At 25.5% G+C, this 14,902-nt stretch overlaps 1 protein-coding gene across 3 annotated transcripts in view; it reads left to right on the plus strand.

The window, feature by feature from the left end:
* The first annotated feature begins 740 nt into the window (after positions 1-740).
* The window catches only part of LOC136977911 (myosin-M heavy chain-like), a 145,738-nt gene continuing 131,576 nt past the window's right edge, over positions 741-14,902 (plus strand). For all 3 annotated transcript variants that reach the window (XM_067273505.1, XM_067273507.1, XM_067273506.1), the window contains exon 1: positions 741-930. The gene's annotated coding sequence lies outside the window, so the exon portion shown is untranslated. The remainder of the gene's footprint in view (positions 931-14,902) is intronic.

Raw genomic sequence — 14,902 nt, forward strand, 5'->3', positions numbered from 1 at the left:
AGATGTTAACATTAAATTTCACATTATTATTATTTAACGTTTACGTTAAAACTATTTTTCATAGCATTAAAAGGAAAGGATATTTGTTTGATTAACAATTTGGAATTTTACGATCGTCCTGTCTTGTTAGATTGTTGAGGACTTTTGTTTGTTTGAATTTCACCAACTTGATTGAAGAGTTTCTATTTATGTCTGTAATTTTTTATCTCTTGTTAGGAACGGGAGAAAGACAACATCCTTTTCCTTACTGTAAATCTATGGGCATGCATATTCAACAGAGATTTTATAACTTGTTTAAAATACTATAATTATAAAGATAAAATACACTTATAATCTATATAATTACTGCCTAATAATTTAATTAAACAATCTCTGCTTATCTTATAATAATTTTTGTTATAATTAAATAAATATTAAATAATTTTTCCTTTTAATTTCAATTAAAATATTTGTTTATTTACACAACTTTAATTCTACTCGTTATATAGGAGTTATGAAAGAAAGCTACATTTACAGGCGCACTTGTAAATTTTTAAAAGCGTTACATAAGAAGATTAAATAATAGCGTATTTGAGTTTTCAAAGTGGATAAATAACAAATTTTATATCATCTAAGAGTATAAGAATATTCCTTATCTGGCGCGGTTATTCTTAAATCAGCCAATAGGAAGGTCGAATATACTACAGATGGTTGCACGCGCAGGTCTGGCACCCTGACTAACGTCAGTTGAACACCGACCACCTACCTGCTAAGAGCCACACACCATCAGGTCTAAGTATTTTACTTATACTGTGTGATTATTTGCGTTTTCGAAACGCAAATGAGTAAAATTTGGAAGAAAGAATATTTTTTACTTCTTAAGCTGAGAGGAAGCTTTTACATTTATTTATAAATTTTAATTAGCTTATTTTTCTCTTATACAGTTTTAAGGTAAGAAATTATACACGTTTCTTTATTACTTCATTTTCTAAACATTTTTTATGTTTTTTTTTAAATTAAGTAAAAAAAATATATATATATATATATTTTCCCTTAAAATTTCAATTTTTTTCTCGTTTATAATGTCACAGAAAATTTTTTCGCGCTTTAGCTAATGTAATTAAAAATCACATCAATATACATTAATAATTTTTCTTTATAATTTGAATTTTTATTAATTTTAAATTTAATCAATAATATTTACATTTATTTAATATTAATTTCATATTTACAGTAGTTTAAAAATATTTTTTGAATTAACGAAATATTTATTAAATAAAAAATTAAAATTTGTAATTAATAATTTTTATTTAAAAGATACGATAATATATTTTTAAATACGATTTCAATCAAATTAAAGAAAGGAAAAAAGATTAATGATAAATTTTTGATATATTTCTACGTCAAACGGGAATAATTTAGATATTTATTTTAAAAATATTGTAAAAATATAAATATTTAAATGTTTTATCGAACGAAATTTAGAAAATCTACTGAGACATGAAGAGATGTGTGAAATTGTTTGCTTTTATACCTTTACCTGTTTACCTGAATAGAGAATGACGTCAGTGTCGAAAGAGGAAATTATTATATTAAATTAATACAGTAATAGAAATATTCATTTCTTATAAAATAAATTATAATTAATTTTTTATTACGTGTTATTAATATTATCCTCTTATATTACATTACTTACATACGATAGATACGTAAAAATTATTAACAGTTCTGTACTCCTCTACTCTTATAGAAAGGAATGTATATGTGCCTATTTTCATTTGAAATTTGAACGTTATTTTTAATTTTATTTAATTAAATTAATCGAAATTGATGTATTTATTTTTTTCGAGAGAAATAATAAGACATTTCTCAAACTCTAAACGAAATGTCTTTGTCGCTTTTATAAACTTATTTAATTCAAAATTAGAAATGATGTACAAATAAATAGAAGCAGTCATTTCCGAGAGGGGAAAAAATCATATAAATTTGTTTTCAAAATGTAATATTCGGTTTGTGAGAAAATATTGAATTTTTCTAGGATATTTTAGAATAATTTTCTCGCTAAAAAAATACTTTATATTGAAAATTGAAACTCAGAAGCATATTCTCTGGTCGGTTTATCTACTCTAGAGTCAAATTAAATACCCAAATGTCTCTTTTACCTACATTTATTTTGGTATATGTATATATTTATATTTATCATTAGGAAGTTTTAGCCGAAAGATAAAAATATAAATAATATTTCTGCATCCATGCCAAAAGAAACGGATATAAACTATACCCACGTCTTTTTACTAGATCTTAATCTTTCTTAAATTTCGATTTTATATTATAAATGAATTATTTATTATTTAATATCTTTAAAGTAAACTCTACATTATGTTTTACTGTTATTACTATTTATTCAGTTTCCTTTCTAAAATATTTTTAATATATATATAAATACTCTATTTCAGAACAAGAATAATGATTTTATAAAGTTGACAAACTGGAAATGTTTTAATGTTAGAATGTTTTTATTTAAAAAGAAAAAATTTACTACTGAATGGTTATTACAAAGGTACTGAAAGAAAACATTGTTACACAATAGCTAAACAATAACTTTACATTGTGTTACAGAATTAGTACTGCAAGAACGTTCTAACATGTCAGTAGTTATACATTAGAAATGCTTTAGTCTACTCCTTTTTATCTTTTATACAATTTTATCATTTACATTAATAGTTAAAGGTATTAACACTAGTATTATCTTTTTAGCAAGTGACTATTGTATTAGTATCCTGGAACAGTGAGTAAATAAAGCATACACGTATCCACCATTCAGTTTAACATATGAATAATACAAATAATTAAAGAATACTTCTAAATCTTTTACAGCTTATGGCTCCTTTTCAAGTGGATTTCTTTGAGTTTTAAAAAATTAAGATTTTCTTTCAGTCAAATTTTAAAAAATTAAGATATTTTAATGGCAGAAAGAAACTTTCACTAAATATACGAATGTAGATGTGTGTATTTGTCTTTAATTCGGTTCGTGTGCACAAACGAAATTCTTTTGGGAAAATAGACTAATGTTTGCTGACATTCGATGTAGCTGTTTTCAATAGATATTCTGCCGAATGGATTAACACTCCTAGGCTTGAAATACTCTGATTACTAACGGACGACTAAATATATTCTACATGATTTTCGACAAAGCCAACTGAACCTTTGCCAGATTTAAGTCGAAAATTAAAATTAGTATTAAGAATCGTCTTTGGATAAACCCTAAACACATAATTTACCTTGATAAATTTTTACCTATCATCTAATATACACTATTTTTATAAATTACTTTAAAACAATTCCCGAAAAGTTTGTTAAATTTACCATTTTATAAGTTTAATACGTAACAACATTTATATATTTAAAAGAGGATTAAGCTAATGCTCGTTATTCTTTCGTTTAGGAAAAATTAATATCTCCTATATTGATAAATCTAATTATGTTTTAAAAAATGAACAACTTGAAGCTTCAGATAATTAATTTTTATTTGTTTATATTAGATTTAGTTCTTGTAAAAACTAAGAATATTTTTCTTATTAAAACAATTTATGCAAGTTTTAAAAAATTTTAAATTTAAAAATTTTTAAACAATTTTAGAATATATTTATTTTTAAAAAGTTAATTAATATTTATGCAAAACTTTAGTTTTTATTTATTAATATGTAAAATAATAATTTCAATTTTTAAATGTTTTAAGACGACTTTATATCATTCATTTTAGAGTTATGAGCAAGTCGGTCTATGAATGATTGTATGCAATTAAGCATTTAAATAACTTAGACTCTATTAATAGCTTGTTGATAGTAATTCTCATTAGCAATTAGTTTATATATATATATATATATATTAAGAGATGGTAAAATGGATAAATTTATTAAACGTCAATGTCTTTATTATAAAATCTTAATCAAACCATATGCTAAATCCCAAACTTAAATTAAAGATATTATTCGAGATGATATATTTATTTTAAATAAATTAACAGGGAATAGTATTATGATATGTAATACACAAATCTCTCGCGTTTTAAACAATAAATTCATAAATATAATATAATATGAATAAAAAAAATTTTATCATCTTCCCTTTTGGGACGTATAATAATAAAAATAAACAATATTTATTAAAAGTCTTATTCGTATTTTAACATCTACAGAATCGTTTCTTACACTCTTTTAGCTCATATTTCTGTAACGTAATAGAAGTATGAGCTGTGGAAATATAAAGAATAATTCTGGAAATTAACAATTTCTTTGCCTATTTTCAAGATAATTATACTCTGTTATCGTTTCCGGATTCATCTTTTATAAATTAGATTTTTCTTAAATATATTTAATGCGTAATATTTGTCAGTAGCGATACTAGAACCTGCAAACCTACATTCACTGCGGATATAGCCACTAGCGCTGTGAATGAAGATAAATCCTTACATATTGTATATAATGTCTATAAATGCGTTTGTCACATTAAAATTATTTTTCCTTACTTATTTGATATATTCTTCATTTCTTTATTCACAAAGGTAAGGGAGCACGGGACTCCCGCTTTCCCGTCTTACGCTGCTGATAATTGTTATTTATCTATGTTCCATTTTATCATAATGAATAGTGACCATAACGTTGGAGGTCAAGTCATTAACAGACAACTTCTGATAAATTGACTTCTGTAAGAGCTTTGTTTGGTACTGTAGGTCCTTCCTTCAAATCACCTCTTTTATAAATGGTAGAGATACATATAAAACCAATTGGAACATTGATATATTCTCTTATTTAATATTTATAATGTACTAACGTTAAATTAAAGCTTCAATAATTTTTATATTCACTTTTATTAACGGTATATAAAACTTCTAACTTCTAATATTATTTTTTGGATAAATATAGCTATAGATAAGTTGAAAAACTTAAAAATGTATGTGATTAGAAGCGTTATGATTATAGTTATTTCCACTCAATGACATTAGAAAGTTTCAGAGTAGTAGTTGCATTTTTAGTAGCCAATGTCTTGTTTGATTTGTCATAAACCTCGAAGGAAATTTCTCAACTTCCAGCATAATAGGGATGCCAATGAAATGTCAAAAAAGCCCAAGAGAATATAAACTTTTCCTACTTGCCAAAATAATAAATAATAATTATAATAACTGAATATAACAATGTTTAAAAGTTAAAATGGAAAAAAAATTTACCGATAGTAGATAAAATTTTCTTTTCGAATTTTTAAATTTAAGAATATATTTAGACGGTATTGCTAAAGTTTTTTTTAAAATAAAAATTCTAAAAGATTTTAACTTTAAAAATAACTTTTGTGACAAAATATATAAATTATGAAATTTTAGATGTAGAGATTTTCTTGTAGAAATGCAAAATAGTGCATCATCAGTTCTTTTTGAAACGTGTCATAAAGATAAAAATTTTTTATCGGATTTTCACAAAAGTCAAAAGATATATAATATATATAGGTCTATATATAGTCGGGCCGTCGAAATCTTGACATGGAGACGGGGTAGAGAGGACCCTTTTGTTTTTTTTTTAATTTTTTTTAAATACAGGAATACGTAGAGAATGTTTCTTTATTAATTAATAGCAGTTTTAAAGATTTTATTTTTTGTTAGTAAAAATAACATTAATTTTATTCTGGGCTCAAGGAAAAATCCTCCAACTTTCTCTTCTCAATGGCCCTGTATATAGGCTACAACTTAGCCTCAAACACGTAATAACAGTTAGAAAATACTTCAAAATTTTGAAAGAATTTCTTAATTTAATCTTTTTGTTTCGTTTCGTTTTATTTAAAAAAGCATTTATTTAATAGAAGCTAACTTTCTAAAGACGACGTTAATGTACTTTTATTTCTTTTTTCCTTTTCCTTATTGTTCTTCCCTTACTTGTAAAATAATAACTTCCGGTAAGGCATGTATCTGCTTGAAGGAAATAGCTTTTCAGCTATCTAAAAATCCTCTTGTTATTTTTGTCTGATATCTGACATTTGTCAGGAAATCTTTCATTTTAACAGCTTAGAACCTCCACCGTGTATCATTGATTTAATACTGAACTATCAATCCAACATCTTCCTGTTTACACTATTTCAAGATGTGTTAATATGTATTATAGCTCGCAGCAGTTACAGAATAACTGGAAAATTATACAGATAAACAATTGTTATTTAAGTTCTGATATTATACTTTAATAAATTGTATATTTATCGTGTTTATTAAAATATTTATTAAAATAAATTCTATTTTTTCGCTTGATAAGAAATTGGAAAAAAAATCAATATTTAAAAATGGTTTCTTTAATAGCTTATGACCAAAAATGTGATCGGTAGGGAACCGAGCAATGCACATAAAAATAATATTCGTGTCTATGCTAAAATCACCTTTAGATAACACCATTAGATATTGCTTCATTTGCTACATTAAACGCGATAACTTTATGTTATTGCTAATATTTATTGCATTACTAGAAAATTTTTCACTAGTTTATTCATTTCTTATATTAATTTAATGCCTAGACTTTTTATTTAATGATATTTACAGAGAGAAAATGATCTCAGGAATTATATTTCGGTTTAAACATTATAAATCACTTTTTAAAATACTTTTTGCGTCTAATTTTGTTTTCCACCCCTTTTTAAATATATACTACAAATTTAAATAGTTGTAAATTTTAATGATTAATAGCTTAAGAGATACTTAATTTCCTTTCATAAATGATTAAACAAAATAAAAAATGATAATGCAAATAAATGTTATTATTTAAGGATTATATTTTACTTGTTGCTGATGAATGTATTCAGTAAATTTTTGATATTCGTTAATTTATTACGGTTTACTAAACTCACTTAAATTTTGTTTGACACTTGAAAGTATAAAGAGGAAGAATAATTAAGCCTGATTAAACTAATATCATAATCTCTTTAACGTTGAAACATTAACAACAAATATATTTTAAATTCATAGAAATAAATCAACAAAATCGAAAGTTTTGCTATTGATTCTTAGTAATTTGTTGAGTTTACATTGTTTTATTTTTTTAGTTTTTATTTGTTGAACTTTTAAATGCCATTAAATTGATTTAATCTCAATCAGACAAATTACAGTAAATCAGTAGATGCATTGTTATAATGTGTTTCTCTTCTAATGCAATTTGGATTTGTATTCAAAGCATAGTTTACTAATTTTAACAAAACTTTGTTATTTAATTTACTTGCATAATTATACGAGTTTATATACCTTTAAAAAAATATTAAAATGTTGAACATTAAAAATATATTACTTAAAACTTAGCTTATATAAATTAAATATGTTACATATTCACTTTGGAATCTTGTTAATTTAATAAATTTGCAAAAGATATTAATGTTTTGATGAGTATTGTTTACAGCAGTCATAAATATATAATTTAAAATAGTAATTATATATAAATCGATTATTTAGCATAATTTATAAAGTTAGAACTTTACAACAATGGGTTATTTTAGTTAGAATTGGATTTGTATTAATGGGTTAAAGCAACCCAATACATATGCAATGTGCCAAGGGGGTTGCCTCCCAGAAAGACTTTCTATGGAAAACTGATCCTTATTTAGGTGTTAGGCACGTGAATAAACCTGGAAATTCTACGTGACCAGCTCGTTGGTGAGGCGCGATCCCACGACTAACTACCAGTGCAGTGGTTTTATATATTCGTCTGCTAGTGGGCTTATTCTAATTTTAAAATAAAAATAATTAATTTTCACACATTTTTTATTGTTCAACTTAATGCTTAGATAATCGTTTAACTTCGTAAGTTTTATGTGAGAAATTATATGAGTATTAAAGACACCAATAAACATTTAAACATAAGTAATGAAATAAATTTAAGAAGTTTAATTTCCACGTTAATATTAAAGTATGTAAAACTTGTTAACTTCTGGCAAACCTTCATGTAAAACCGGTTAACTTCTGACGAAATTGTGATTCAGATACTTGTTTTTTTTTACATAATATTTCGTGATAATATAAATTACTGAAGATAGTTTGTAAATTTAAGAACCAATACGTTTACCACGAACATCTAATCTGATTCAGCTATAGAATGATCCATAACTGAATATCAGATAACGTTAGGTGATGGAAGAAAGGAAATTCTTTCTGCGTTTTCGAAGATTTTTCTCCATCTTCTGAATGTCTGGTATATATCTTAGCTTTCAACGGAAATTTTTTGATTTCGTAGTTGAGTGAGCAGCAAGAATTGGTCTGTTCCCCAAATGCAATTTCAATAGACTAAATGCTATAACAGGGAGTAAAAGCTGATATTTCATTCCATGGAAACAACTTATCGACTTTTGGTTAAGTTAAACAGAACCCATACATCTTTATAAGATTGAAAAATTTTTTAACATAAAACATCTACGTGTTCTTTTTTCATAGTTAATTATTTCACTCGAGTTTAAGTAAAATGTACGAATTATTTTTTTAAAAAAAATGGCGTTGATGTTAATTAACGTAAATTTTTTTTCATTAAAACTGTGAAAGTCGAGAATGAAAATCGTTATTTATTGAATTTTAACCACTAGTTATTTGTTTAAAAATTAATTTTTCTAATCTTAAAAATGAAAGTTGAATGAATGAGTCTTAGTATTTTAATAATTAGACTACATGAGAGTTAAATTTATTAGTTTAATTCTGTCATTTCTTAAGTTATATTATGTAAAACTTCAATTTACTTAACACTTTTTGAAATGTTTAATTCTTTTCTCCTTTTTAAGTTCTTTTGTATTTAAATTATCATATCTTATATACTCGTCTGTAATTAAAGTAGAGTAAACTTAATAATAAAGCTTCTGATCCTTGTTAGATCCTTCTTGACGACGATAGTAAAAGAAAATTCGGAAAATTCGAAAGAATATATTTAAAAACCGCTTTAATATATTCAAAATTTCTTTTCTTATATACGAGCATTATCTTTTCATAAAGATCTTACTAAAATCCTTTATTGTTATATAGCTGAGTTTTTCGATTGAAGAAGCTTAAACTGGAAAACATGTTTAATATTTAAAATTACCACATAATCTCTTTACTGATAAAGTTTAATCATCAATAATAGAAAACATTTATAAATTTTATTTAAAAATATGAATTTTCTACAGAAAACAATTACTTGTTATGACGACAGAACCATCTGTTCGATTCTCAACATTATCATCCCGTAAGAATTGAGATGCCAAGTCAACTCTCATTTTTACTTACTCGATTTAAGTATTTAATTATTATTTTTATACGCTTTTCAATTTTATAACGAAGGAAAAGACTCGTAGATAAAAATAAACAATTTAAATCGGATGCTGAAAGTTCTTAAGCAATGATAATACGTAAAGCGCTTTCTACATATTTTTCAAATTGATTTTTCGCATAATTCACTTAAGCCGTACAAAAAGAAACGATTAAGATATTATCTGGATAGGATTTCGATTCGTGTTAGCCATTAAGTTAAAGTTTGATGATCAGCAATTTAAAGAATGACAGAAAAAGCCTCCGAACTATTAAGTGATAGAATAGCCTTTTGTGTGGGCTTGGCATCCACCACCAATTTATTGCACAAAGAACATAAATGATGCCATTTTTTCATCTTCTTTCAAATTAACTTCTTTCTAATTTACTATTTAATAGTTATCAATTATTGCTTTTAGATAAGTTCCTGAATATCAACTATCGAAACTTCGATCTTCATTTCAGGAAGAGCAATAATTTGCTTGTATTCGTGAAGTCAATTAACGTTACTATGGAAGAAACTTTTTTCTACGCATAAATTGTTCACCAGCTTTAAAATTATCAACAAAATAGGTTTTATTCAGAACTTTAAAGGAATTTCTTAGTTTTAAAATGTAACATTGTTTCATTTACTCTTCTTTAACAATAGTAGCAAAGAAAATCAAACTTCAATAACTATCAGTTTAAAACATGTTCCTATAAAAAATCATTTTTAAAGAGTTAAAAATCGTTAATTTTATTATACAAATAAATATTTAATTTATGTCATATCAAAAGTGTACAACAAAAATCTCCATTCCTGTCACTTGCTGACATCAGCTAACATGGTAATGCTCTTCCACAACGAAAATCTGCATATCCAGTCAAGTATAAAATATGCTGTTGTTGGAAACTACATATTTTTGTTCTTAAACATTCTATTTTTTTGCTATACTGGCGATTTAATATTCCGAAGAATGAAAAGTGACAAATGGAACAAAAGAATTTTTTGCACAAAAGCCTTGGAAAAAATCTCTTTGAAAAGAATGTCTTTGGTAATTCCGTTCTTATTCAATAGAACAATTTACTGGAATATTTGTAAGCGATGTGTGATATATTTTGTTTAGGCTTTTAAGCCATTTTTCTTCTCTCAAAAGTTGCGGTAAGGAGATTTCTTAACAGCCAATTCACGATTATCTTCGAAGATAATTAATGACTTTGACAGATTTTTCGTATCAATTTTTTTCAATTAAGATGTAAGATAAATCTTTAAAATATGATTTTCGCTTACTTTATGCATTATTTTTTACCTCTAAAGTAGAACGTAACGATTAATCGCTTGTAGTCATAATGAAAGTAAACAAAGAACACTTCCTCCATTGATAATGTACCATATTCAACATCAACACGACAATGTTTGTCGAATTAAAATTAGGAAAAACAAAGTATTGGAAAGAGAAATTGATGTTTGACATTAATTAATTAATAAAACTAGTAATATACTGCTTGTGAGTTACAAGAATCCCATAAATTTATTAAATTTCAAGAAATTTTTGGCCGTTGTTAGGTTATATTAATTTATGATTTCGAAAATTAAATGTAATTGTTTTGTAATATTAAAAATTTACTTGCTATATTATATTCCTGAATTAAAAAATATTAATAACTTATTCTGTATTTAAAATTAAATATTTTGAATTTATAACCATTTAGTTATTCATAAATTGTAAAGAAATAGCTTGTTAAATATTCAGAATTGTTAAAAAAATTAAAAAAAAAAAAAAAATTCTTGTAGACCTTTTTCAATGTAAAAAATTGATGATAAGTTATATACGCCGCTTATTCTATATATATATATAAATTTTGATTCATATTACTTCACACATATTTACGAAACAAGTGTGTAAACCTAAGGAGATTCTCCATATCCAGAATCTTATTCCCATGGGAGTGAAGTGTTCAAAATACACGTTTCACTTGAAAAACCGGCATTGAACTTCGTTCTAGATCGAATACTTTCGTTTAAGAAGACAAGATAACGAAGAAATGCATCCATAATTTGTTTTCTCCTCCAGGGAATGGGGTCAAATATAGTTAGGATATCCAACGTTTTATATATAGGGGAAGAAGCCCTTTCTCAAATTCGATTTTACTATTGCTGTACAAAAGTCTATAATTGATTTTAAAAACGTGTAAAAATCATTTCAGTATTTTAATAAAATTACATCAAAAATAATTTTCTTCGTCTAATTCTTCGTTAATAGAATAAAAATGAAAATGGTGTCCAGTTATCTTAATCAACTGCCAATAAATTGATTAAGGTAACATGTTTTGTTGTTATAATTGAAACGTGAATGCACTTAGTAATTTAAATCTTAAATAAAAATCATATCTTACAAAGATGATATTTCTCAAGAATTTTTCTTTATAAAAACTATTTTCGCTCTTCTATAAAAATGTAAACAGTGTAGGCTATATTTGCATTAAAATTTCAAATGTTTATTTGTACTTTGACATTTTTTGTTGACATTGTATTTTGTTATTACATGACTATTTAAAGTATTTTCTTTTGACTTTTATAATAAAACATTTTTATAAAATGTTATTTTAAATATTAATTACTCATTTCACTAAGTAAATGGCACTTGACAATTCATTATTTTACCATTTTTTATTCGACAAATATGATATATTTTAATAATTTAAGCGATAAAAATTAACTTTTAGACTAATGAATGCATTTATTTATATATATTTATATATATAGTTTAGTTTACTAAAGTAAAATTTTGATTTTCAAGTAATGAAAGAGATTAAGACAACGTTATATTGTTTGAATTTTAATTTTTATAAATTATTTAAAATACTAGGTTTAATTATCAAATGGAAAAGAAACGTAATACCGATTTTTATATTTTTAATCGCGCACACGTGTTTGTTAATTAATGTAGAAAAAATTAAACATAAAGAAAATTATATCAGTTAATGTTAAAAAAATAACAATAACATCTATTCATGCAAGTTATTTCTGAAAAATAAAAAGATACATATAAATATATAAGTAAACATTCATTAGGGTTTTTTCGACTGGAAACTATTAGAAAAATTTAATGGTAAACACGAGGACTTCGCGTATAACACGCAAACACGAAACAAAATTCAAAAATTTATAATAAAGATGATTTTAAATTATCTTTAATGACTAAATGCTATTAAAGAGAATCTTCTTGAAAGTTTTTTCCCCTTCTTTTTCTGCTTCTTTTTTTCTTCTTTTAATCGAAAGAACAGTTTGCAATAAGCGGATCGAGTAATGATGGTGTGACTTGACCAATCTTATCTCTATAAGTTGGAGCAAAGTGAAAATTGGTCTTTAGGTTTCCTGTTCGGATTTTGCTGTCTGTCGACTTGAAAAATCGTATGAAGAGATCAGCCAATTATTTAAATAATTGATTTTTTATGCATTAATTTGAATCAAAGTATATTTCCACCTTTTATTTTTGTTCTATCGAATACAGAGCACTCTTGCTAATTCGGCTTCTCAATTACTCGGCATACCTCAATTATAATATGCTTAATCTTATTCTTGATATTTTTTTTTAAATACGTACAGTAATCTTTCATTACTTGTGAAATTAAATTTAATAACAATTAAAATTACAGTTACTGTATCACTGTATTCAATTTCTCAATAATAGAAACAGTACAGCTCCAAAAAGAATCAGTACGAACTGTGACAAGTTACGTCATTCATTGCCTTTATACTCGATAATCCGACATATTCGCTAATCTGGCAATCGCCTATGCAAGGAATGGCTGGATTAGCTAGAGTATAGAGTGCAATGAAGTCAGAAAATACGCTTTAAATCAACCACTATCATAATACAGTATAGTTTTTTTTCATTAATATCAAATATAAAACTGAAAACGAATTAAAAGTTTATCTTAAACCAATTTAGATAGATAATTGAATTAGAATAAGATAATTGAATCTCATTAATATTCTAAAGTGCGTTAATCGTAATTAAGATAGCGCATCTTCGAGATTCTATCTTCATTCACAGAATTGCAGAATATTTATTTTTATATCAAATAGAATATTTTTAGACATGCAAAATAATTTGCATAAAATGAAAGTTTGTAGTGTGACTTTTCTATTTATATTGAAACTCGCGTAAGATAATTAAAGGGGAAGAAAATGTAGAATATCCAAAATGCAAAACAGATTTCCGGAAATTGTCGAAGTTGTTTAACCGTTAAGCATATTCTAATGAATATGGCGAAGAAAGAAATCAAATCAAATATATTTGCCGAGAGAAGAAGATTTTTCAATTTAGGAACAGATAACGACGGAAACGAAGAGAAAATAGAAATGTCCTTTATGTAATTGAATGTTTCCGAAAGGAAATGTGTAAGTAAAACTCTTTTAATCATCAAATAAACGATATCTCATTTTCCTAATCTATAACATTTTAAATTTTAATATTTCAAACTTATTTGCTTAGTCGAAATTATTTTGAACTCGTAGCTAGCTTCCATATCTTTCCTTCCTTTTACAGCTCACCAGTGGTCCAGTGGATAGAACCACTGAATGCTGGGTTCGCACCTCTCCAACGTAGAGATTTCCGGATTTTCTTCGCGTGCTGAACATCTAAAAGTCCTCTCGAGAGGCAGATGGCCCTCGTATTGCGTTGCCCTATCCCATTAATCTTACAACCCTTTCTTTATACAAAATACTGTTTCTTTGCTTTAAGATATAAAAAACTTGATCAATTTTAGATGTGATAAGCAACATCATTGCTGATTTTTCTTTAGTAAAGATAATGTTTTTATAATTACGAACTTGCAATCAAATGTATCCTTAATTAGTTAAATTAATATCTTCCTAATTATCTAGTACAGTGTTTTTCTGTTGTATCAAAGAATCGATATTCCTCATTACGTAACCATTTACGATTTGTTTGTAGACGTTGGTTAAAGTACTATTGAAGATATGTTTTAATTGTATTAAATATGAATATTTTATTTTAAAACGTTATAAATAGATTTCTATAAAGCTGGGAATTTAGTTAACAAATATTAATTTTTATTTTGGAATTTTTATCAACGTAAAGATATTTTTTAAATGAATTATTCTGCATGTTACACTTAAACTCAAATGAATTAAACTCGAAAAAGTTTTTTCTGAAAAAATAAGTTATTTTTTAAGGAAAGAACTTCTAAATACCCTAAAGTAACATTATGATTAATTTTATTTTTGATTAATGGTTATTTTCAAGTTTAAAACGCATATTTATGTCGTGCAAACATCGTTTTCAATTCTACAAGATACACAGTTGCATTAGTATATAACTGAAAACATCTGATAGTATATTTAGGTTTGAGTAAAAAGATTTTCGCAAGGGAATCAAACCTTCTGTGTTCTTTCTATCCACAATTGAATGTTTCTAAAATACACTTTTTATATCTATATCTTCAATTCAACTGTTTCTTTTGGAGTTTTAAAGTCTTCACCTCAAAGCTTGGGATGCGGAGTATTTTTAGCAAGAGTTAAAGCAGAATTTGCTTCTGTAAAATGGATTGAATTCTCTCCATCACCAAAGAGTAAAATGGGAATTCTTTGGAGACGAGATTTGTGAAAAATTTCCTAGAGTACCT

This window comes from Centruroides vittatus, unplaced genomic scaffold (assembly GCF_030686945.1).
Source record: "Centruroides vittatus isolate TY-2023 unplaced genomic scaffold, ASM3068694v2 contig_482, whole genome shotgun sequence".
NCBI lineage: Eukaryota > Metazoa > Arthropoda > Arachnida > Scorpiones > Buthidae > Centruroides > Centruroides vittatus.